This window comes from Megalobrama amblycephala, linkage group LG15, assembly GCF_018812025.1.
Source record: "Megalobrama amblycephala isolate DHTTF-2021 linkage group LG15, ASM1881202v1, whole genome shotgun sequence".
NCBI classification, from domain to species: Eukaryota; Metazoa; Chordata; class Actinopteri; order Cypriniformes; family Xenocyprididae; genus Megalobrama; species Megalobrama amblycephala.
The window spans coordinates 24,580,442-24,604,144 of record NC_063058.1 but is presented as its reverse complement, the minus strand read 5'-3'; the positions used below and the strand labels follow the sequence as shown (position 1 = coordinate 24,604,144).

Genomic DNA, 23,703 nt, shown 5'->3' with positions numbered 1-23,703 from the left:
AAACTTGATGGAACTGGATTTTCAAATTTCCCTTTGATCTTAAATTGTATTCAGTGTGAATTATTACTGAATATTTGCCTGGTGTTTTGTGTTGGTTCCTTACTTTGCTTTTCTGTAACCACAAAGGTGAGATCTCAAGTATATAAGTATAGAGTTTAAAATATTTGATGTTTGTATCACTGCTATAGTGACACCAAAACTTGTTCTACATGCAGATTTTGGGAGTTCGAATCGAAACAACTTGCTAATGCGAACTTTCCAGAGAAGTTCTCTCTGGCTGGTAAACACCTTCGAACTACTATTGGTCTGTGGCGATTATGTAATAAGTAGGTGTGGCTCTGAGGCTCCGCCTTCTCCGGTTCATTTCTTCTGTTCAGTCCGTTGAGGTCAGATGTACACGAGTAAAAACATGAACACTCTGTAGAGCTGCTTTATAGTAGAAAATGAAGTTTTAATTCTAATTGAAAGAGACACTGACACTGTGTTTTCATGATTGATACTGTAAAGCTGTTCGCTTTAACGCAATACAATGTATAAAGTGGTATAAAAAAACATGACTTGACTGGAGTGCTGAATTGCAAAGCTTTTGCAAATATTCACATCGTTATGATCAGATGTTTTCTTAACTGTTTATTTTGTTATTGAGAGTAAAGCACACAGCACATATTTACATATTAATCTAAACGGCGCTCTCAGAAGGGTAGGCGACGTCGGGATGTTCGCTTACATTATACCGCTGGTTACGTATATCAAACTTGCGAAGAACAAAAAAATGCGCTTGTAAAATTTAAGGGTGTAACAATATTCAAACCGAACTGAAAAACCGCGATACTCTCATGGCATACCGAACGCGCCCCGCCCACTGCTACCCCGCCTAGCTCTTGCCCATTGCATCTACATGACGAATTCAGTGTTGTAGCCTAACCACCATTAATCGCAATAAGCTCTGCGTTTTGTTACTTTCGATAAGAAAGGAAGTGTCATCTTTCAAGTTCTGTCCATTTAATCGTGAAATTCAAACAAAAATTGATTTTTTGTTTGAATTTTTTTGTTTGAATTTCAAAAATGCCATTTTGCCGCTCTTTGATGTGACATGACAGACCACTGTGTACAGACGCCTCATTTCAAGCCGCAGTGCGGAGCGCGAGTGAACGAGATCATCTCTTCCTCTTTAATACTAATTACAGAATAAACATGAATGAACTTCTGAAGGTATGTTGAAAGATACAGTACAACTTACTGAAACGCATAATATCTCTGTAATCGTTCAGTCAGTGTTTCAACGGTGGAAAGACATCAATAAAACTGCTTGTAAACACTGTGTCATGTAGCATTTACCTCAGGCGAGTCCACATCTTGTTAGTTTGTCAGAGAAATTAACTCTTTTGCTAAATATATGTACTATATTAGCCTAAATATGCATTATATTTTACTTAATTGGTTAGTGATGTATTGATGAATTAATCTGTATTTAAATAAATCTGTCATGAAAATGACAGCCACTGTGTAAATGATTATAATTCAACAACGAATTGGAGTAAAAACATAAGTTTATAATTAGATTTAGAAGTTAATGCAAAAACTGCCAACAAGTATGCATACAATTTGTTATTTGAGTGTTGATTATTATATCTAAAAATAAATAGCAACTGAATTCAGGCTAATATGGGCTCTGAACCTTTATTTTTATCTCTATATAGTTTACATGATTAGCAGATGTATTTTTTTTTTTTTTTACTTTTAATTATAATTGAATTCATTTAAATTTCGATTTCAATTTATTCAGTAAACTACTAATTAATAATAAAAAAAATACATTTTGCTTAGTTTTCTCAACCTGCTGTACTAAACCGAACCGTGAATTCAAAACCGACGTAACCAAACCGTCAGTTTTGTGTATCGTTAAACCCCTAGTAAAATTCACAGTCAACCCCTCAGCATTTGTCTTCTCTAGAGCGAATCCATAATGGATTGTTAATTTCACCACACAAGGCAAGTGTTTCTGGGAATGCTCCATATTCCAAATCTGGTATGTTTACACCCAAATCAAGGTTAACTGCATCATCATTTGCTCATTTGTCTCCACTCAACCCTGGCATGAGTGACACGCTGGTGTTTTTAAGAGACCAACGGCAGCAGCTGGCGTAACCGTTGCTTTAAATCACACCGGACCGCAAATGCGGCTGAAATGGCTTGATGGCCAACAGGGTCGTTTCACCCACTCTCTTCCCCACCTGCTCGATTTTTCACTCCGTTCTTCCACGAAATGCATTTTCACAGTGTTTTTATTTTCTCAGTCAGTCTGACCACGTCTCCTCTTCCATTGAGCACAAAGTCTTTGAGCATTGAAAAGCAGATTCTTAGCTACGTTTTTTAGTGTTAGTTTGTGTATTTATATCATGCACTGGCAGAGATCAAGGGCCTTTTTGCCAGCAGGTTTCTTTGTGTATTTCCTCTCTGCTGTTATTTATATTCTCATTGTGCAGAGAAGGAACCTCTTACACCGACTCAAATAGAGAATATGCCTTCCAGCTATTTCTGCGTTTCCTGCACATGAATGCCAGTCCCTTGTGTAATTGTTGCTCTACTGTATTTTTCAAACAGGATTTCATGTGTTTGTATATATGCCGTTGCGTTCCGCCACACCGGCTGATGTTAACGTGAAGAATCCGACTGCTTTCACTTGTGATGGCTCGGTTTGTGCAATGCAATATGTGTATGTTTTTCTCTTGCCATTATGTGAGAGAACATTCAAGCGTCCCTCCTCGGCTGTCATGTCATTTTGTTCGCCACAACTTCAGTCTTTAAAAACATTTTATGGCCCTGTCATGGGACTGGATCGATAAACGTCCCACTCACAATTTAATTGCAAAAGGATGCAGGGAGAAGAGAGTCCTTGATGGGAAAGCGAAGAGTAAAACAATTCTTTTATGATTCAAGAATCCTTGGCTAAAGAAACGATGCCATACAGAGAGCCATCACGAATGGAGCGCGTCCTGCGAAGATTGTTTTTCACAAGCTTGCGGCGGATGATACTGCGAGGTTGTTATGAGCCTTTTAAAATGATGTCACTCTGTGGAATTTCTTATTTAACAAGCAATTCATCTAGGCACCCGTCCGGACATTTTTTTTCCTGTATGCCAAAACACCCTCCTTTGCCGCCTTCAATTTGCTTTCCACTGTTGTCAGAAGGACAGCGGTGTTATTCGCTCATTATGGTGACAGAGTCTGTGGCTTGGATTTACTCACTAGATGGATTGCTTGGGCTATTACCTTGAGGCCTTTATACACACCAGGTTATTACTTGTTACAGGGAGTTAATTGCAGTGGTCTGATGCTTGCTTAAATCTACACTGCAAATAATGTATAAATCATTTACTGTATTATTGCTGTATTTCAAACCATAAACAATTATTTCATATTTGTATGCGCAGGAGAACTTCTCGTGAAAAATTTTAGCCTAATTCACAACACGTGTATACACGTGAATTTGTTCCTAACCTTGTTCTAATGTTAAAGTGCCTCTATTATGCTATTTTATAAGGTTCCTAATTTTGTTTTGGAGGTGTTCTACAATAGGTTTACAAGCATCCAAGGTCAAAAAACATTTTCTCATAATATACATGTTATCACCTCATTTCTCAAAGAGTCATTCAAAGATTCAGCCTCTCTAAACCCCTCTTTACTGCTAGCCTACGGCCCAGTCTGTTGTGATTGATCTACTCTGCTCTGATTGGTCAGACGGCCCAGTCTGTTGTGATTGGTCTACTCTGCTCTGATTGGTCAGACGGCCCAGTCTGTTGTGATTGGTCTACTCTGCTCTGATTGGTCAGACGGCCCAGTCTGTTGTGATTGGTCTACTCTGGTCTGATTGGTCAGACGGCCCAGTCTGTTGTGATTGGTCTACTCTGCTCTGATTGGTCAGACGGCCCAGTCTGTTGTGATTGATCTACTCTGGTCTGATTGGTCAGATGGCCCAGTCTTTTGGGATTTTTCTACTCTGCTCTGATTGGTAGATGTTGTTCGAGGGCAGCCAATGAAGACCATAGGCTGGCATTATGCAAATGTGTTACATTTTGTTACATTGTTACGTAGGTTTGTAACAGGAAGTGAGACTGGAATTGCTGACGACTCATTTCGGCAGTTCAGAATTGATCGAGGGCAGCCAATGAAGACCATAGGCTGGCATTATGCAAATGTGTTACATTGTGTTACATTGTGTTACACTGTTACGTAGGTATGTAACAGGAAGTGAGACTGGAATTGCTGACGACTCATTTCGGCAGTTCAGAATTGTTCGAGGGCAGCTAATGAAGACCATAGGCTGGCCTTATGCAAACATGTTACATTGTGTCACATTGTTACGTAGGTAAGTAACAGGAAGTGAGACTGGAATTGCTGACGACTCATTTCGGCAGTTCAGAATTGTTCGAGGGCAGCCAATGAAGACCATAGGCTGGCATTATGCAAATGTGTTACATTGTGTTACATTGTGTTACACTGTTACGTAGGTATGTAACAGGAAGTGAGACTGGAATTGCTGACGACTCATTTCGGCAGTTCAGAATTGTTCGAGGGCAGCTAATGAAGACCATAGGCTGGCCTTATGCAAACGTGTTACATTGTGTCACATTGTTACGTAGGTAAGTAACAGGAAGTGAGACTGGAATTGCTGACGACTCATTTCGGCAGTTCAGAATTGATCGAGGGCAGACAATGAAGACCATAGGCTGGCATTATGCAAATGTGTTACATTGTGTTACATTGTGTTACACTGTTACGTAGGTATGTAACAGGAAGTGAGACTGGAATTGCTGACGACTCATTTCGGCAGTTCAGAATTGTTCGAGGGCAGCTAATGAAGACCATAGGCTGGCCTTATGCAAATGTGTTACATTGTGTCACATTGTTACGTAGGTAAGTAACAGGAAGTGAGACTGGAATTGCTGACGACTCATTTCGGCAGTTCAGAATTGATCGAGGGCAGCCAATGAAGACCATAGGCTGGCATTATGCAAATGTGTTACATTGTGTTACATTGTGTTACACTGTTACGTAGGTATGTAACAGGAAGTGAGACTGGAATTGCTGACGACTCATTTCGGCAGTTCAGAATTGTTCGAGGGCAGCTAATGAAGACCATAGGCTGGCCTTATGCAAACGTGTTACATTGTGTCACATTGTTACGTAGGTAAGTAACAGGAAGTGAGACTGGAATTGCTGACGACTCATTTCAGCAGTTCAGAATTGATCGAGGGCAGCCAATGAAGACCATAGGCTGGCATTATGCAAATGTGTTACATTGTGTTACACTGTTACGTAGGTATGTAACAGGAAATGAGACTGGAATTGCTGACGACTCATTTTGGCAGTTCAGAATTGATCAAGGGCAGCCAATGAAGACCATAGGCTGGCATTATGCAAACGTGTCACACTGTGTTACATTGTTACGTAGGTAAGTAATAGGAAGTGAGACTGGAATTGCTGACGACTCATTTCGACAGTTCAGAATTGATCAAGGGCAGCCAATGAAGACCATAGGCTGGCATTATGCAAATGTGTTGCATTGTGTTACATTGTTACGTAGGTAAGTAACAGGAAGTGAGACTGGAATTGCTGACGACTCATTTCGGCAGTTCAGAATTGTTCGAGGGCAGCTAATGAAGACCATAGGCTGGCCTTATGCAAACGTGTTACATTGTGTCACATTGTTACGTAGGTAAGTAACAGGAAGTGAGACTGGAATTGCTGACGACTCATTTCGGCAGTTCAGAATTGATCGAGGGCAGACAATGAAGACCATAGGCTGGCATTATGCAAATGTGTTACATTGTGTTACATTGTGTTACACTGTTACATAGGTATGTAACAGGAAATGAGACTGGAATTGCTGACGACTCATTTCAGCAGTTCAGAATTGATCAAGGGCAGCCAATGAAGACCATAGGCTGGCATTATGCAAACGTGTCACACTGTGTTACATTGTTACGTAGGTAAGTAATAGGAAGTGAGACTGGAATTGCTGACGACTCATTTCGACAGTTCAGAATTGATCAAGGGCAGCCAATGAAGACCATAGGCTGGCATTATGCAAATGTGTCACACTGTGTTACATTGTTACGTAGGTAAGTAACAGGAAGTGAGACTGGAATTGCTGACGATTCATTTCGGCAGTTCAGAATTGATTCTTTCTTTTAGGAGACAATAACTTCATTCATTATGCACTTTGATCTTTAAAACTATCTGATGTTTAACATTCACAAATATTATATTACAAACTGAATGAAAGGTAATATTCAAAAAAAGCATAAAATGGGCACTTTAACGAATTTGGAGAATTCTAAATAAGTGAAAATAATAGGCCACAGAGTGAACTGACTTTAGAAGGTTTATTTTAATGGTGTGAATTTGTCATTGTAGTGTGTGATTTCAAAACACCTGGAATATTGAACATATTTAACACATTTATGTCACACTTATGTGCTTGTGCTTTTGTGGCGCTGTGACCAAATTAATGTGGTATGGTCAGAGTGAGGTGACAATGACGCTTGCAAAATTTGGTATCAATATGTCAAAGCATTGCAGAGATACAGCTTCAAGAGTCATTTTTGCATCATTCTTCAAATTCGTTGCTCCGGTGTACGAAAACAGTTTGATGTATTGATGTGAAATCCATAACTTTTTGTCGGCATGGTCTGAAGATGATACGGTTCAATTTTAGTGAAAATCGGAGTAACGGTCTAGGAGGAGTTCGAAAAAGTAGGTTTTTAAAGAAAAACAATATGGCGAACAGGAAGTTCAGCCGACTATGGCAAATTTGATATCTATGTTCTCAGCATGACCCAAGGAATCTACTGAGACCAGATTCATAACGAAATACAGCATTTTAGCACAAAATTCAAAATGGCCGAGGGTCAAAATGTCCGATATGGGAAAATTGTATATTATTCGACTCGGAATGATGCCCTGAATCTAACTAGACCAAATTTATGATTTTTGGACAAACCCATCAGAAGTTATAAGCAAATATAGCCATTTTTCGTATATACGGACCAGTAGGTGGTGCTGCGCCAAAACGCTGCATGTTACCTCAGGTCATGATTGTGATGACATGTACCAAGTTTGGTCTGAATACGATAAAGCGTTGCGGAGATACAGCCTTATGTCTATTTTTGCAAGCACTACATACAATTTGTTCGCGTGTTCTATGGGCTGCCATAGACTCAAGGATGGAAGAAGAAGAAGAATCAAAAATAAAAAGAAATCAACGATTACAATAGGTGCCTACGCATCTTCGGTGCTTGGCCCCTAGTAATACCAAGAAATCTATAATAACACAGCTACAATAATGCAGCTACTTACTGTATATATTTTTTTACGCTATAGCTTTTGGGAACCAAAGTATTTTACAGTCTTAAATGTCTCTATTGTTATTTTTAAATAACTATATAGTATATCAATGCTATCTCACGACCAATTTTTACGTATTTTACGAGGTGGCTAATTCGTATGAATTCGTACGATTTGTCTAAACCCCAGTGACGGGTAGGTTTAGGGGCGGGGTTTGGGGTAGGTCATTCGTATGAATTCAGTCAACTCATAAAATATGGTTTAGCAAAAAACGTATGAATTCGTATGAGTGAGGTTGTATGAATTTGTACGAATTAGCCATCTCGTAAAATACGTACAAATTGCCGTGAGATCAGGTTGAGTATATATATATATATATATATATATATATATATATATATATATACACACACAGACACACACACACTATAATGATAATAAGGTAATATGAACTTATGGTAGATGAAAAAGACAGTGAGTAAACAATGACTACACTCTTTCCTGACCTTTGTTTTACCTTATTTTAGTTTACTTTGACAACAGTCATCTCTCACATAAAACCTTGTCTTGTTTGCTGCTCGGCAGCAAGAGAATCTGTCAGTGCAGTTCATAATTGAGGTCTTATTTTCAGCACATTAGCTTAGAGGTGACAAATAAAGCGAGTGCCAAATTTGATATGACCTCTCAAATTAAACCTCAACAATTATGTTAATGGAGAAAAATAGCATTTAAAATCATTTTTTGAAGAATCAAGCAATTGTGCATTTAAATTGGGCTTTTTTATGTGTTAACTCCAAAACAAGCGCATTTATTTAAAATTTAAAGCATGGGTTAGCAACTCAAACTGGAATCCATATTTTAGTCTGGGAGCTGATTTTGATAAACCGTATTGATATCTGTCTCCATTGTGTAAACTGCAACTGATGCAGCAAGCAGTTTATCTCCACGTGAAAGCTGTATCTTGAGGGAGGAAGCCGGCTGAGGTTGAAAACATATCATTTTTTAATGTTTAAGGCACCTGCAGAGGCACACAAAGATGTTACAAGAAACAGCAGGGTGTGGGAGGTGATAGGACATTATGAAGGGGTCAAAAGTCTCGATAAATGACTGAACATTTATTATGGTACTTCCATTGCATTTTATTTGAAAAGACACCTACAAATCATAGTGCAATGTTCTTCTGTGCATCACTGTAGTCCATTTAACAGCATTACTGGGTCTTTTAAGGCAGTATGTAATTATGAGATAGATATTAAGTCAAATCTATGAAACAAAATTGCGAATGTGTAGTACAGATGGTGCATTTTTTAATAAAACAGACCAAGATGAACAATAAGTGTAGTCTTGATAAAATCATTCTTCAGCGAATGATATCTGGATTATTTAAACACTTAGATGGTGGATAAAAACATGCTCCCGTCTAATAACTGTTGTTGTCTGGGATTAGTCATAATAGCTCTTCATCTGCGGACAGTAATTATAGCTTATAGTTTTTTTATTTTTCTAAAAATGTGTCATGCTGATCAATAATGTCAAGTTTACTCTATTTGGAAAACAAGGATCTATTGTGTGTGTATATATATATATATATATATATATATATATATATATATATATATATATATATATATATATATATATATATATATATATACAGTACAGTCCAAAAGTTTGGAACCACTAAGATTTTTAATGTTTTTAAAACAAGTTTCGTCTGCTCACCAAGGCTACATTTATTTAATTAAAAATACAGTAAAAAAACAGTAATATTGTGAAATATTATTACAATTTAAAATAACTGTTTTCTATTTGAATATATTTCACAAAGTAATTTATTCCTGTGATGCAAAGCTGAATTTTCAGCATCATTACTCCAGTCTTCAGTGTCACATGATCCTTCAGAAATCATTCTAATATGCTGATCTGCTGCTCAAGAAACATTTAATGTGTACAATTGTACAAAATATTTGTGTACAATATTTTTTTTCAGGATTATTTGATGAATAGAAAGTTCAAAAGAACAGTGTTTATCTGAAATCTAATCTTTTGTAACATTATAAATGTCTTTACTGCCACTTTTGATTGATTTAATGCATCCTTGCTGAATAAAAGTATTCATTTCTTTCATTTCTTTTCAAAAAAATAAAAATAAAAATTCTTACTGACCCCAAACTTTTGAACGGTAGTGTATAATGCTACAGAAGCTTTGTATTTCAGATAAATGCTGTTCTTTTGAACTTTCTATTCATCAAGGAATCCTGAAAAAAAAGTACACAACTGTTTTCAACATTGAAAATAATCATAAATGTTTATTGAGCAGCAAATCAGCATATTAGAATGATTTCTGAAGGATCATGTGACACTGAAGACTGGAGTAACGATGCTGAAAATTCAGCTTTGCATCACAGGAATAAATTACTTTGTCAAATATATTTAAATAGTACACAGTTATTTTAAATTGTAATAATATTTCACAATATTACTGTTTTTTACTGTATTTTTAATTAAATAAATGTAGCCTTGGTGAGCAGACGAAACTTCTTTTAAAAACATTAAAAATCTTAGTGGTTCCAAACTTTTGGACTGTACTGTATATATATATATATAGCTTTTTTTTTTTAACTGGCATTCAAATCCCAAACATAAAAATTGGCATTTAAAATCCACTTGCCTAAAATCTAAAGAGGCACATGCAAGTTTGAATGTGCATGATCCTTTTGAGCAATACTCTATAATTATTGCATTTACTTGGTATAATCTAAAGCCATCGAGATTCACACCATTAAAAACTGAGTGTCTGATTTGTATTCATCTTCATCACTTTGAAAAGACACTTTTGAATTTGCAAGAGTGGAAACATTAGTATTTTTCTTTCCATGTTTCCATTCACCAGCCTTTGAAATACACAGTGTGCCTGTATTTGTGGTTATTTATTCCATAATCAGGCGGTAGTAAACAGTGATATGCAACCGTTAGGTATTTTAAAATACGACTGGAAGCACTTTTAGTCCATTATGTGTTTTTTCTTGTCAGAAAGCGACTGGATTTACGCCCCGACTCCAAACTTAAGTAGAAAAAAAGCCCTCCTTCATCATCGAGATCCTTTGCAGTGACAAGATTCAAAGAGGCATGTTGTGTTGCCTTTTCATTTATCTGCTGTGCATACTACTGTGCAGGTTCATAACACTAATTAAGATGCAACTTAGAATGTCATTGGCCCAGCAGGAGAGAACCTTTAACGCTAATGCAGAGTCTTCCCTTGCCAGATCTGTACATTGATGTGCTGTTTTAAAGGGATAATTCAGTCTGAAATGGACCTTAGCTGTTTGTTTTGAAAAATCTTAGGGCGTGTTCACACTTTGCAGGTTTGGTTTGATTAAATCAGGGACCCCCCTGATTATGATTTCACTTTTTTAACTTTAGTTAGTGTGTAATGATGCTGTTTGAGCATAAACAACATCTGCAAAGTTTCAACGCTCAAAGTTCAATGCAAAGGGAGATATTTTCTTTTACAGAAATCACTATAAACGGCTGGTAGGGACTACAACGAGCTTCTTCCCGGGTTATGACATCACAAACCCTAAAATGTACATAAACCCTTCCCCCGAGAACACGCATCAAAGAGGGTGAGGCCATGTTGGGCTGCTTTAGAGAAGAGGAAGAGTTGTTGTTACAATGCCGTCATTTAACACAAGACTGCTTCACAAACGAGGGTCAATTCAACGCTGGATTTGCACAAAAGATTAACATGACGGCACATGCTAGTCGATGAGTTGAATCACTCCACAGCAACTACATAAATTTATCCACTAACCATTCAGAAACGTCCAGATGCATTCTAAAAGTCCTGAATCTCTCCATCAGTGTCCGACTCCGGTTTGAACAATGTAAGGCTGAACACCGTTACTGACATTTCGTCATTTTGGCTGCGTGAGATTGTCCACCTTTGTTGTTGTTGAGCAACTGAAGCATGAGCTGTTAAAGCGGGAGCAGAAGCTCATTTGCATTCAAAGGGACTCACAAAAAAGGCATGTTTTTGCTCGCACCCAAATAGAGGCAAATTTGACAATATAATCAATGATCTGTGGGGTATTTTAAGCTGAAACTTCAGACACATTCTTTAAAAAAATCTCTGGTGCAATTACTCTATTAGTGCGATTCATTTAAATAGGTGTGAACGCTGCAAGTCTTGCGTAGCCAGACTGATGGCAGAAGGTAATAATAATAATTTTGACTTGCTCCTTCTTTTCTTTTTTCTTTTTCTTTTAAAAAAAAGCAGAAAATTAGCGTTCGTGGTAATCAATATTATGCTACAACTGCTGTTGATGGTGTAAAAGAAGCACCATAAAAGTGGTCCAAACGATTTGTGCTCTATATTCCAGTAATAAAAGAATTTGAATTTTGGGATTAACTATTTTTGGGTGAAATCTCGCAGTAATGTCCTTATCAATCTCTTCACCCTAGTGGCCCCAAAAAAACGATAAGAGGCGGAGCCTGCTAATTATTTAAATGTATGCTGAAGAAGGCTGTAATAAAGAAATGAAGTCCGCAGCCAGTCTGTGTTGAAAATCAGGAGTGTGCTCTTCGATCGCAAACCCTCTGGGCCAGAAGAACCCTTGGATAATGAGTATGATGAGAGATTAGACTGGATCAAAGTGGAGATTAAACAGGACAGCAAACACATCAATGCTTCTAATTAGCAAGTCTGTGAAATTTGCTGAATTGGTGCAAATATCATGGATGCCGCTGAGGTGTTCATATCATTCCATTATTTTCTCTGCCATTTCCAGAAGGCCTATTGACTGTGCCAAACCCAAAATCACACAGAAGAGGTGAGACGTGCATGAAGACTCATCTTAATTAGGGAAATTGGTGAATTATTATTTGTGACACATGCTTTTGTGAGTCACTCTTTTTGGAGAGATTGGTAACTGTGATCAGTAATGTGTCGTTTCACAGCTGTGATGGCAGTGAATCTTCAATACTTTGATCAAAAAAAGCCTTGCGGGTACTAATGATCAGAATCTGCTGTCTATTTACGCATTTTCAGCACAGGGATTGGAATCTGTGCAGTTCTGTAGAATGGGTTTAAATATGATAAACTGTGTTAAGACAGATGTAGCACTGGAATGGATATACAGCCTATAGCAGTGAATCTCAATCTGCGGTTTCTGAAGGATACCATGGTGATAAAACAAGATCTATTTATAATACTATATATATTAATTATCAAGTCATTGGTTGAATTCGCTCACTCGTTTTCATTCTCTCCTTCAAGTGAACTGGATTAGTGGACTAATGTAGGGAATAGTGATTGAGGGTTTAGGGGGCAATTTTGGATTCAGCCATTGAGTCATTCATTTGATTTGATAAAATGGCTAATTCATTCATCAGTTGTACACTTGTTGTTGTGGTGCAATGTGGGATACAATGAGTGCACTCAATAATGTCCACTATTGTTTCGGACACCACTACAAATGGCTGTCCCATCAAATAATGCCCTATTTGAGGGCATATTGGGCAATTTTGATGACTTACTCGTTTAGAAATTTAATCGCCACCTATTGGGAGTTTTAGTTTTTTATATTTAGAGCATAAAAACATTGAAGGGTGCTCACCCTCATGTTGTTTCAAACCTGAATTACTTTCTTTCTTTTGTGGAACATAAAAGAAGATATTTTTAATCTGTTTTGGTTACCATTGACTTCCATTGTATGGAGAAAAAAAAAAAAAAAAAGAGACATTTCTCAAATTATCTTTTATGTTCCACAGCAGAATGAAATTCATACAGAGGTTTGAAACAACATGAGGGAAGTAGATGATGACAGTATTTTTATTTTTGGGTCAACTATCCCTTTAAAACCCATGTAAAACCAATACAAATTTAGATACGGCTTCTGAAAAAAAAATATATCAATATGCTAGGGATTAACCCAACTTGGGTTAAAAACAACCCAAGTTGGGTTGAAAATGGACAAACCCAGCAATTGGGTTGTTTTAACTCAGCGGTTGGGTTAAATGTTTGCCCATTGTGCTGGGTAGTTTTATTTAACCCAGCTATTGTTTAAAAATTACTATATGGCTGCTAAAAACGAACCCAAAATAGGTTGGAAATTAAAAATCAGATACATAATTACTAGAGGCAACAATAATAATCAAAAAGTGAACATTTATTAATTAGCAATTTAATTAATGTTTATTGTTTATTATTCCCTAAACTATTAATAAATGTTAATTTCCAGCATATTTTGGGTTAATTTTAAGAAAGCAGTACAGTAATTTTTAAACAATAGTTGAGTAAAATAAAACTTCCCAGCAGGTTCAGCAAACATTTAACCCAACTGCTGGGTTAAAACAACCCAATCGCTGGGTTTGTCCATTTTCAACCCAACTTGGGTTGTTTTTAACCCAGCATTTTTTAGAGTGTATATATACATGACATTTATATATATATATATAACATTTACTTCAACTCACTTTATTATTGTTGCATTAGTGTAAGTCGCTCAGTCCAAAAGACTCATTAAGCTAAATTAGTTCATACTGTAAATTACATTTTCTATTCTAATTTTAGCTAAGAATAATTTGTATGCTTGAAAGATTTTTTTTAGGTAATTGGTGTTAGTAACTGTTGATGTTGTGCATTGACTGAAGTTTGAAAAGCGCTATCATATACCAGAGCATATAGGCAAGAATAGAATATTTAGTTAAAACGTTTAATAAACAAACAAGGATTTGTGGAAAAGCATGGTGAGTTGTGGATTGGAATTCTATGGAATTCTGTAGATGTAGATTCTTTTTGCCCAAAGTAAGCTGTCTGCTTTGGCGAGTAATGGCATTCTTACGACCTCGAGAATGATGACAGAGGCCTTGTATCAGTACTTGCCATATAAAGGAAATATATCCGTTTTGACGCATTCAACATGGATATCGCATTATCCCACTTCCCTCACATGTTTAATTCAGCTGCTAGCAGCGTTTTCACCCCAGGACAGAAAAACCACAGCTGCTCTCTTCTTCAGACTCTGTTAGACCATATCTGTGTTTTCTGTTTGTGGTGTAAGTACAAAGATTAGTCTGCTGCGTGTAAAACGCAACCAGATGTTTCAACGGTCAGGCAATGACAAGGTCCTAACAATGAGGTGTCCTGCAGGGTCTGTGATATTGACCTCCTACCCTGCGCTCGATATGTTATGCTGCATAGTGATTGTTTTGGTGTGATGTTTGACCCCCCCTTTAGTTGTAAAGTCCCAGAAGATAGAAAGGACGCAAGAACTGAAGGGCGACAAAGATTTATTCTCTCACGTGGAGAGTCAACGGTACTTTTTGGTCTTTTCCTGAAGGACACAGCCATATCAGCCAGCACAAATAGGAATGTTTTTGCAGGCTGCATTGCTGGAGGTCTCAGGGTGTGTTTTATTTTGAAGTTTTCTCTTCATATAAAACTCATGATGTTTTTGCAGTTATTTTGTTGCCTGTTGTGGTCTAGATGTGTTTTCTGAAGCAATCATCAGTATACTGCTCAGACCTAGGGATTTGAACTGAGAACAGTTTCATTAAAAAAGTAGAAGAGCAGGGTAACTCTAACTTCTTTAGAGGTACAGTACAGTGGCAAATATTGCAGCAATGTTGAATTTTTATTTTTGTTTTGTTTTTGAAATTTATTGCCAGGGTAATATAGTGTTGTCAAAAGTACCAACTCGGTACAGAAATTTTTAAAATGTGACGATACCAGCATTTCTCCCTAGCATATTGAGCAGATTCTAACCTCTGAATGGCCGTTGTGTTCAAACACTCAACAGATATGTCTGTAATTGGCTACAATGAACAGTGCTTCAAAAACATGTTGTAAATAGACATTTTTGATGCTCTTCTTCATTTTTGATGCTCTTCAATAAATGTTTGTTTATTAAACATATTAATAAATGTTAATTTCCAACATATTTTGGGTTCATTTTTAAACAATAGTTCAGTTAAATAAAACTACCCGGCAGGTTGGGCAAACATTTAACCCAACCACTGGGTTAAAACAACCCAATTGCTGGGTTTGTCCATTTTCAACCCATCTTGGATTGTTTTTAATCCAGGAGTGTAGCTATTATTTCATGTTTATTATAATTATTAGATTGCATTAGACTACTGAACGAATGACTTTTAAGAACCAATTCTTTTTAGTGAATCAAACACATGCAACACAACTAGTGTAGTCCAATTGATTCCCAAGTGAATGATTCTTATGAGCCAGTTCCTTTTAGTGAATCAAACGCATACAACACGACCAGTGTAGTCCAATTGATTCCCAAGCGAATGATTCTTATGAGCCAGTTCTTTTTAGCGAATCAAACGCATACAACACGACCAGTGTAGTCCAATTGATTCCCAAGCGAATGATTCTTATGAGCCAGTTCTTTTTAGCGAATCAAACGCATACAACACGACCAGTGTAGTCCAATTGATTCCCAAGCGAATGATTCTTATGAGCCAGTTCTTTTTAGCGAATCAAACACATACAACATGACCAGTGTAGTCCAATTGATTCCCAAGCAAATGATTCTTATGAGCCAGTTCTTTTTAGTGAATCAAACACATACAACACGACCAGTGTAGTCCAAATGATTCCCAAGCGAATGATTCTTATGAGCCAGTTCTTTTTAGCGAATCAAACACATACGACACGACCAGTGTAGTCCAATTGATTCCCAAGCGAATGATTCTTATGAGCCAGTTCTTTTTAGCGAATCAAACACATACAACTTGACCAGTGTAGTCCAATCGATTCCCAAGTGAATGATTCTTATGAGCCAGTTCTTTTTAGTGTGAATTTTGTAGGTTTTTGTTTTTGTTTTATTAGATTGCATTCCCAAACGAACGAATCTAATGAACTGACTCTTTTTATCGATCACATACAACGCCACAAGTGTAGTACAATCGATTACCGAGCGAATGATTCTTCTTTTTTAGTGAATCAAACACGAGCTAAGTAAATCAGTGTAGTTGCAGACTGGTTGTTCATCTGATATTGTGTATTTGAATTTTATAGTATTTTTTGCTAAATTAATGAATTTACCACATTTTTATTTGTTTAGTATTAAAAAAATAGTAAATATTCCTTATAAATACATCCAGAATATTTTTACAGCAGCCATCAACTGCTTTAAAAACTCCAGAAACTGTGTAGCAATGTGCTAAAAAACAGAACCACTCATATTTTGTTCTGTATAATGCTAAAATCTATGTTTTATGTGATAGTGCATGCAACACTCCTAAGGTCTTGTTGTGCGCCACCATGCATGTGTACCTATATTGACAGTCTGTCTACTTCAACATTACAGCCAGTGAGAGGTAATGGCATGCTTTAATTTAATTCAGCTTCTTCTCTTTTAAGCTCGACCTGTTTCGGAGTAAATTGAAAGCACTTCGCTATAGAAATGTTCCGTCAATCACCTCTTCCTCTGGTGTCCCTGTAGAGAAATGAATGGTTGCATTAAGATAGATGTTATGGTCATTCAGATGGTTCCCACAGAGCAAATAACATCCTAAGTGAAACGTAGTGGTCGCAGGAGAATCATCGGAGGGCTGTAAAATGAAAGCTTTAAATCTGGACCATTAGATAAGGCTGTCATAACAAGGCTACCTCGCCATCACGATTCTCTGGGAATATAAGTCAACCCGGAGCTGTCAGATAACGTATTTATGTTTCAGAGATGCATTTGAGAAATGTTAGATGATGTTAAAGCTATTATTAAGTGGGCCTCATATGCGTTTGCGTGTTGTGTGAATAGACCGTGATGGAAACTGGACTGTCAGTCAAAGAAACACACCTGCCCTTTAATGTCAAACAATTAGAATGACTCAATCAGACAGCAGGAGAGGAGGAGCTGATCTTCGCCCATATTTAGCTGATTTGGCTGCGTTTGACGGGCAGGTGGACAGGCGCGCGGACAGCTAAATGACGAGATGTCCGTGAAGCACGAGGATGTGACGGGATGCTGACAAGCATATTCCGCTGAAGGAATGAGAAAACAGTTCATAAAATTTCACTCACAAAAGTTTGGTAGTAAGACTTTTTTTATTTTCTTACATGCAAATCAGGATGTACAGTACAGTCCAAAAGTTTGGAACCACTAAGATTTTTAATGTTTTTAAAAGAAGTTTCGTCTGCTCACCAAGGCTACATTTATTTAATTAAAAATACAGTAAAAAACAGTAATATTGTGAAATATTATTACAATTTAAAATAACTGTGTACTATTAAAATATATTTGGCAAAGTAATTTATTCCTGTGATGGCAAAGCTGAATTTTCAGCATCATTACTCCAGTCTTCAGTGTCACATGATCCTTCAGAAATCATTCTAATATGCTGATCTGCTGCTCAAGAAACATTTAATGTGTACAATTGTACAAAATATTTGTGTACAATATTTTTTTTCAGGATTATTTGATGAATAGAAAGTTCAAAAGAACAGTGTTTATCTGAAATCTAATCTTTTGTAACATTATAAATGTCTTTACTGCCACTTTTGATTGATTTAATGCATCCTTGCTGAATAAAAGTATTCATTTCTTTAATTTCTTTTCAAAAAAATAAAAATAAAAATTCTTACTGACCCCAAACTTTTGAACGGTAGTGTATAATGCTACAGAAGCTTTGTATTTCAGATAAATGCTGTTCTTTTGAACTTTCTATTCATCAAGGAATCCTGAAAAAAAAAGTACACAACTGTTTTCAACATTGAAAATAATCATAAATGTTTATTGAGCAGCAAATCAGCATATTAGAATGATTTCTGAAGGATCATGTGACACTGAAGACTGGAGTAACGATGCTGAAAATTCAGCTTTGCATCACAGGAATAAATTACTTTGTCAAATATATTTAAATAGTACACAGTTATTTTAAATTGTAATAATATTTCACAATATTACTGTTTTTTACTGTATTTTTAATTAAATAAATGTAGCCTTGGTGAGCAGACGAAACTTCTTTTAAAAACATTAAAAATCTTAGTGGTTCCAAACTTTTGGACTGTACTGTACTCTTGTCTCGCGTAGCCAGACCAGCTTTTATTGGCCAAGGACAGCGCAAAAGGACGTCTGACTGACATGTAAAGCAACCAATCACAGTTTAGGGGTGTGAAAATGTAAAGTCGAGGACCCTACAATTTCAGACCGGTGTGCAATTCATTTGACCTTACTGCAACAATGGTCCTGTGAACTTCATATACTTTTATAGTTGATAAGCGCTCATTGTCAGTTGTAAACTCGACAGCTTTCTTTTTCCATGAGGGGGTTTGGCATCAGGATGGCTTTATTTCCATGCAGACTGTTAAAGAAACGCAACACACACACACTGTCTCCTGGAGATCCTGTAGAGTTCAACCAATCAGATGACTGTTTTGAAACTCCTGAAATGTTTCCCATTTTGTGTTCCCAACAGTCTGTGGGCGTGACGTCTGAGGCTGAGATATATTTGAAAATAACTGAGTTTTAGTTGATTCACTTTAAGGTCATCTGCTCTTAAAAGCAGATATATGCATTTAAAATTGACATTCTTTCTCTTTTGGGGAAACAGACCAAAATATTCATTGGGGTGTATCCAAATTTGGTTTTAAAATGCTTTTTAGCATGATGCCAACTAGTAAAAAGAGAACACCGCCCATTTTTTAATTAATGAGTATTTTCCTCATTCATTTTCTTCATAGGGATTTTCAAAAATCCCTTACTAAAGAGTACTGAGCCTTTAACTAGAATATCCAATTTTGAGATGAATCACTATATTACAACTTTTGATCTGAAGCAAAAAAAAAAAAAAAGGTAGATTTTTTTTTTACGTTTTCAAATTTAATGTCTTTTATAAGAGTATGAACTACAATCTCTTGAAGCACTGGTGCAACAGAATAAAAAATGACAGTAAAAGTATTAATTTATATATGAATGTATGGTGTGTATCAACTCAACCAGAATACAAAAAAAAAATAATAATAATAAAAAAAATGAAGAAAAAAGCCAAAATATTGAATGGCATGGGTGAATGTTTACTGTGCAATCCACTATTTGTAGAGGGGGATCAAAATGGTGATTTTCACCTGCTATTTCAAGCCAAATTACAGGGGGCAAAAAATGACTTTAGAAAGATGGCAGCATCATTAGTTCATATTTACACAGAGATTAGTTGGTTTATTAATAAAATCAGTTGAATTCCTTTCTTGTTGCATTATGTGCCAATGGCAACAGTTCAAAAATAGGGGGAAAAAAAAAAAGCTCCGGTGGAAAATTATTAGCTAACGCTACCGTTTTTGAGGAGGTAGATTTTGAGGTGAGGGGACTGACAAGGCAGAAGGTAAAGCGATCCACCGTTCTATCAATAAGCAGACCTGCCAACCTGTACGCAATTTGCGTAGCGGATACGCATTTTGACTTCAAAGTACGCTGGTACAATTTGTCACTCTAAACTACGCAAAAACCTGGTGACGCCTCTGTGCACGCGCAGTCCTCAAATCAAGCAACAGCAAAAGAAGAAGAGTTCGACCAATCATAGCGCTAGGTTCTTCCCCCAAATAGCAAGTGGGGATGATTGACAGATGCGTAAAGCCTATCATTAAAAAGAGACTGAAAATCGACACCAATAAAGATTCCCACTCGATCCCCCTTCATAATACTTAGTAAGGAGGCCATAATAATTTTTGACTCATGGCTGAAGATAAGTTTCTCCAGCTCTCCCCAGGTTGGCAAAAATCAGATTGATGCTTTAAAATATGGAATATTTAAATTTTTCTTCCGGGATGGATATATATATATATATATATATATATATATATATATATATATATATATATATATATATATATATATATATATAAAATTACAATTTATTATTTATTATTTTATTTATTTACAATGGCAAAAATTTTGATGTATAGTGCAGTTTTTTTTTGATTATTTATTTATTTTTATTTTTATTTATTTTTGCTAGTATAACATCTTTGTTTCCACCCATTTAACTTGTCACACAATAATTTCTGTCATTTCTACCCTGTTGCATGAGTTTTGAAATCTCAGCTTCTTTTATCATAATTGAATGCAAAGGTGTCGAAAAGTGCAGTCTTTCTTTCTTTCTTTCTTTCTTTCTTTCTTTCCAAATTAACTCTGTGTCTTTAGCTATTATAGAGATTAGAAATCCTTCTATATGTTTTGGCATGATCTGTGCGTCTTTCAGCCCCCATGCGCATGTATCATATATCACCGACTTCATAACCGTCGGAGGCGTGTACAGGTCACTAGAACGTGCATATGATCTGTGGTTTGAAAATGACATGCTTGCTTTCACGCACCAGGTTTCCTTTTTTTTTTTTTTACTTTTTTTTTTAAGGATCAAGTGGTCATAAGGCAGAGTACTGCGTCTAGACAGGGGACGGAGAGTCGGTAGATGGCAGTCGTGTCCCTTCTGCACTAGACAGGAAGAAGCAGCGCATCAAACACTCACACTTAGTACCCAGGCTATACACAATCACACACGCACATGTGTGCGTCAAACAGGCGCTACAGACCTGTCCGAACGCGCGCACACCCCCTCATCATATAATCTATAGCGTTCCGGGTTATTGCACTCGACCAATCATTGGTAAGATGGAAAAAGATTATTGGACCATTGACTTTTACGCATCCAAGAAGACGCCAGTGAGGACAGTCAGAAGAGTGAGACTTTGGGCTGAGGGCTACATCAATACGTGTTAGAAGATTCTTGGTGTCACCAGCGGAGTGCGCTGAGCCGATGCCCACCGTCTGGGTATACTTCACACTAGAACTTCATTCACCGAAGAGATCTCGACGTATTCGACGAGTCTCGTCTCTTTAGATGCTCCTGCTCGCGGGTTGACTCACTTGTAGCTGTTCTCCGGTCAGCTCTCGCGCGCTGCGTAACACCGCAGCATCATTCGCGTGGATTTTCGTCGCGTCAGTGGATTGCTTTTCGTCGGAGTTGAGTTGAACTGTATTGAGTATCTGATGGGATGTAGCTTTTGATGAATACCTCGCCTCTGACAAGTTTATACGCATGTGAAAAGGAACTACGGCGGTGGTTAGTATATATTAATCAATCAACTAAGAAAGGGATGATTTGACTCACATTTGGCGCATTTTCATCCACTTTCCTGAAAAGAAAATAGAAACTTGGAAGATTTTGTCCTTTTTCTCCTTTCCAGATGATGCTGATTGTCTTGGATATGATGTGATATACGAATATTTGCGCGAGGTTTTCTCTCGCAAGGCATTCCGTAGGACATAGTCACATTTCAAGGAAATAAGCATCTTGAAATCCGCACTGGGCTGTGAGTAGAAATCTAATCAGATCGGGTGCGTAAAGGGGGAAGAAAAGTTCCGTTTTAAACCATGACTGTGGAATAAGACCATCAGCTTGCCTGCGTGTATGGTCTGTTGAAGATTGAGATGAAGAAGATGCAGGGAATGGTCCATCTCAGGGATAAAACCCATCTAGATGCGTACTGGATGAATGTGAAAACCCAAATCTGTGGTGGTAAACGCCAAGAATGACACGCAAAACCAGGGAGACGACGAATTAATTGATTTATCAGCAGGAAAAGACTCGGTACACCGGATTTTGATGATGCAGGGCAAGAAAGCATCGAGATATTTGCTCTAGAGGCACTCGTCCATATGATGGCATTGACAGGAAGACCGAGTGGATATACGGGAGCGAATTTCTTCTCATAGAAGCTTGTAAAACTGCTCTTGGATAGCTTGGATAGCCCAAAGTACACGCTGAAGAACATTTCATTCGCCTCGCGCTACATTCCTTGAGAATTGCGGATGGATTTTCGTGCTTTGGAAGCGAACGAAACGGCGATTTGAACCTCACAGATTGAGAAAGTAAGTCATTCGTGTTTTGATATTTGCATTTCTTGACACTTTGACGTCTTTCTGACACCAAATGTTTGTGGTTTCCATAAACGTTAAGAATAATACACAATAAGCCTAACATCTAAGGGCACTTAAAATACAACGTACACGTCTGTAGTAATTAAAATGGTCACTTATGTAATTTGAACAGTCGTTCAGTATATATTCATACATATATCCACAGAAGCGTTCTCTCACCGGCTGTGAGCTTTTTCCCCCCACTGTCTTTATCTCTCGTATGTGTGTGTGTGCGCGCGCGCGCGCTCGTGCGTGAGTGTGATAAATGTGTGCGCTATTGACAACTGCACAGTGTTCCACCTTTGCGGTCGAATCTTTCTTTCATTCATTCTCTCATTCATTCAGTCTGAATGTGATATGCCACATCCGTTTTTAGGAATTATTTGGTTCGTCTTATTTAATACAATAAATTATGTATGAATAAAAATTAGCAGTTATTCGGACGGTTATCAGTTTAGACTCGGTCAGAATGAGGGTTATAGTGCTGGAGGCAGAAATGCGGGCTGTTGCTTCCTTGATTGTTGATTGGTACAACCCATTTGTGCATTATATATATATATATATATATATATATATATATATATATATATATATATATATATATATACATACAGTCAAACCAAAATTTATTCAGACACCTTGAATATTTCATTCATTAATACAGTTTATTCACTATAGTTAAAAAAAATGGTAATGAAATATGACAAGATCTCAGAGTTAAACTGTGTCAGAAAAAAAAATTAATCTTAATTATGTCAGATAACACTTAAGCAAATAATATAATTTTTGGTTCCAATTTTTTTCTTTCCTCACATAAATGAGCTATAAAAATATATATTGACTGTATATATATATATATATATATGTGTGTGTGTGTGTAAGGCATAATGTATATTTATTACTTATAACAGCATTTGTTTTGCATTGTTTTTGTTTTATTTTAATATTTTACTGCAAAAGGATGCACATTGTCTTTCAGATTTTCTTCATAAATTGTAGGGTTTCAATTAATACTTTTTACTTATAAAAACTTTTTTGCAATATTTTACAGTAATTTTATTCTCTTTTACAATATAATACATTTTACTGTATATATTGTGAGCATAAAATATGTTTAGTTAAGTTAGTTATATTTTAATATATATATTTTTTAAATTTTATATAATTATTAACATTTTGGACAGTTTATATATATAGACAATACTTGCATATAAACAGACAATATAATTGCTATGCTAATGGTAACATTGTTTAATATAGATAAAAAAAAAAAAAAAATGCCTAGAAATGCCATTCACTCTTATAGCTTGTATATATGTATGCATTCTGAGCGTCATCAATGGGGCTTAATGAACAGGCCATAGTATAGACATGATGTGATTCAGGACTGAAGAGTCTGGCCTTTCTCCGGGAGCTG

The 23,703-nt window shown here is 36.6% G+C and overlaps 1 protein-coding gene across 2 annotated transcripts in view; it reads left to right on the top strand.

The window, feature by feature from the left end:
- lrrc4ca (leucine rich repeat containing 4C, genome duplicate a) overlaps positions 1–23,703 on the top strand; it is a 184,506-nt gene that overhangs the window by 69,922 nt on the left and 90,881 nt on the right. Inside the window, exon 1 of one of the 2 annotated variants that reach the window (XM_048158851.1) lies at positions 20,384–22,238. The exons of the other annotated variant lie outside the window; for it this stretch is intronic. The gene's annotated coding sequence lies outside the window, so the exon portion shown is untranslated. Of the gene's footprint in view, positions 1–20,383; positions 22,239–23,703 lie in introns of those variants that run through there. 2 annotated transcript variants of the gene reach the window in all.